This window comes from Piliocolobus tephrosceles, chromosome 16, assembly GCF_002776525.5.
Source record: "Piliocolobus tephrosceles isolate RC106 chromosome 16, ASM277652v3, whole genome shotgun sequence".
NCBI classification, from domain to species: Eukaryota; Metazoa; Chordata; class Mammalia; order Primates; family Cercopithecidae; genus Piliocolobus; species Piliocolobus tephrosceles.
The window spans coordinates 67,368,889-67,372,126 of NC_045449.1; the positions used below are offsets into that span (position 1 = coordinate 67,368,889).

General features: G+C 54.3%; 1 pseudogene; it reads left to right on the top strand.

Annotated features, from left to right (window-relative positions):
- Window positions 1-1,837, top strand: part of LOC116418491 — a 24,301-nt pseudogene extending 22,464 nt beyond the window's left edge.
- The last annotated feature ends 1,401 nt before the right edge of the window (window positions 1,838-3,238 follow it).

The following is a 3,238-nucleotide window of genomic DNA, read 5'->3' on the forward strand; positions in this document are numbered from 1 at the left end:
AAGAAAAAAAGAAAAACAGAAAAGAAGAAAAGAAAAATTGTTCAAGTCCTTTGTCTGAAAGGAGACAGACATTCTGCCCAGGGCCAGGGGTGTCAGTCAGGCTGACAGTAGATCACATGGAAGATCTACTGAACGATTCTGGGATTTGTCTTTGCATGGAGAAGAGGCAATTGGTTGAGAGCGTGCCTTTAAATATTTGAATGGACCTCCTGTGGGTCGATTAGTGGCCCCCGAAAGATTTGTGCACGTCCTGCTTGCCAGAGCCTATGAATGCGATCTTATTTGGAAAAGGAATCTTAGCAGATGTCACTGAGTTAAGGATTTCAAAATGAGATTCTGGATTCGGGGGGAACCCAAATCCAGTGGCAGGTGTCATGACAGAGGCAGACAGAGATTTGGGAGGGAGGAGGAGAAAACCACAGATGACAGAGGCAGTGATTAGAGCTTGGCAGCCTCAAACCGAGGGACGCCTGGGAGCAGGCAAGGAAGGATCCTCCCCGAGAACCTTTGCAGAGCGCACATCCCGCCGACACCTTGCTGTTGGACGTCCGGCCTCCACAGCTGTGACAGGATCAGTTTCTGTTGCTGCAAGCCCCTCAGTTTGTAGCAATTCGTTACGGCAGCAACGGGAAGGAACAGCTGTGTCCTGTGAAAGAGAAGGTGGGCTAATTCCATGTGCAGCCAGAGACTTAACGAGGAAGGGTAAGAGTTCCAGGGGGGCGTCTTGCAGACCAACGTAAGGAAGAATTTCCAAGAACGAGGCCTGCACCGCATGGATGTGGCTGCCTGGGGCCATTCTGCCTCCTACACCATCTGACTGACCATCTCTTGGGAACATAGTGGGTAGGACCACTGTTCAGAAGGGATGGGTGGGTTAGGTCTTCCCTCCTCAGTGGACACCTGCTGACAAGGTCCCCCGTGCGTGTGCATCACGACAGTAATTCTCCTTCAAGAAAGCATGTTAGAATGCAGACGTAAGGGTGATGATGTCTTGATAGGAATAACTTCGAGTCAGCTCTAATTTCCTTTTTCCAAAATGACATTATTTGCAAATGTTGGTACTGTAACTGTTAATAATAATTTACTTGCAGGTAGCTCGCATTTCCCAGGGACACATGGCTGAGGCTTGTCACGGTGGCGAGAGAGAACTGTGGTCTCCTAGGAGGCATGGAGCAGGCTGCCCACACTCTCTGCGTGCACACATCCTCAGGGGGATCTGGTCCAGGGGCAGGTTCTGACTCCCCAGGCCTGGGCGGGGACTCCGGACGCCGTGTCTCTCAGAAGCCCCCGGGGGACAGTGACGCTGCAGGTCCACAGGCCACAGGGATCCAGAGTGGCTGCTGATGAGTTTCCAGAAAACCCAGAACTACTATTTAGAGGGGGCAGGGGAAGGCATTTCACCTCGCTACAGCTTAGGCTGGGCCAGAGGAGAACACAGCTCCCCTTTCTGGGAATGCTGTTGAACAATGAGTGGGACCTGGGGTGGCCGAGATGGACGTCCTGGAGAAGTATGGGCCGGGAGACCTAGAAGCCACCTTTCGATAGAATAATCTAGGATCTCAAACCTTCCCGGGCTCCTGTCCCATCTGGGGTCAAAGGACTTGATGAGACGATGCCGAAGGAACCCCACAGCTGACATTGTGGAGCTTGTCTCCCGTGCCAAACTCTTGCCTTAGCTATCTGCCTTAGTGGTGACAGCAATTCCAGGATTCCATAATTCCTTTACTACTCCATTTTGCAGACGAGAAGACAGAGTATAAAGAGGTTAAACCAGGCCTACGGTCACCCCTGTCTGGTGAAGCTGAGATTTGAAGTGGCGTTTGGACCCCAGAGCTGAGCTGATTATCACCATGTCGTTCAGCCTTCCAGAATCCTGTAGATGGTCAACAGGGCACCCTGCCCTCCTGTCCATGCCTGGGCCTCCCAGGCCTAGCAGAGTGGTGTAGGACACTCAGGGACGGGCCAGGGCATCCCTGTACGTGGCCGCTCCCTAGGTCACCCCCTCTCCCTGCTCTGGTTGGCTCCACACTTTTACATGAAGCCCCGTGGCTCCCAGCTGGGGGATGATTCGACCAGGGGCTCCTGTTCAGGTTTTCACGCGGGAAGACTGCTGAGCAGGCGCTGGCTGTGGAAGAGGGGAAAGTCGCCACCCTCTTCTAAAACTGCCACTGCAGGATGGAGGGGAAGATTCCTGCACACCCAAGGAAAGGATGAGGCTCCAGGGAGAAGGAGGAGGCAGCGCTGCCTGAATACACCCCCACAGCGTGTCAGCTGCTGGGCAGACAGCAGCATCCCCATCATTTAGGGCCTGAATAAACAGCCCTGTTTTACTCTGCTCTTTGCTGAGCAAAACAGGGCTCCAAACCCCTCGTGGCCATCCTCAAATCTCTTCCACTTCCCAAATCCTCAAACCCTTGCGACTGTATCCCTTTGGCCTGTCCACGGTAGAAAATAAGCGGCTGGTCTCTTTCCAGGCAAGGAGAGCCTCCCTCCTGGTGCTCCTGAGGTCGCCACACACATCTCCATGGCTGACTCTTTATAGCAAGGTGCAGAGACCTGGAATGGGGGTTCAGATGTGTGCACAGCAGGGTCTTTGGGGTCAGGGAGCTCTTCGGAGCAGGCAGGGCACATTCTCAGGCCATTAGCTGGTCAGGCTGGAGTTCACCTGCCACCACCCTGCCCCCAAACCAGCATCATGGCAGGGTCCCTGGTCCCTCAGAGACCCCTTGAGAGAGCAACCCCCACCACGGTCCAGGAGGTAGCTGCATCCCTGGAAAAACAGGACAGACTCCAAGAGAAGCACATAGGCCAATTAAGAGCCCGGCCCAGCCCGGCAGCTCCAGCAGCACCTGCTCTCATCTTGCGAGGTGCTGCTGGAGCTGCGGCTTGAGCTGCTGGGAAGGTACAGTGCGGCCTAATTACATACTCCTCCGTGACAGGCGGTGTCAAAAGATTAAAGGAAACAAACCAAGTGGTTCTCTGGTGGCCCCTCCCCCAGGAACCAGAGCTGCTGCGTGAAGGTGATTATGGTACCAACGTAGTGGTTAGAAAGATAATTTTCTCTGGGCCCCGTGCCTGCCGCCTCCTCCACTGAGCTGCGCTTCGGCACTGCAACTCTGCCACCTTGTATGGGCTCCACAGATTCATTTTCTTTTTTGTTGGCACAGCTGAGCAGGAAACAAACTAAGCACCTCTCCCTCCACCAATCTCCCACCCCACCACCCACGGTTCCTGGGGG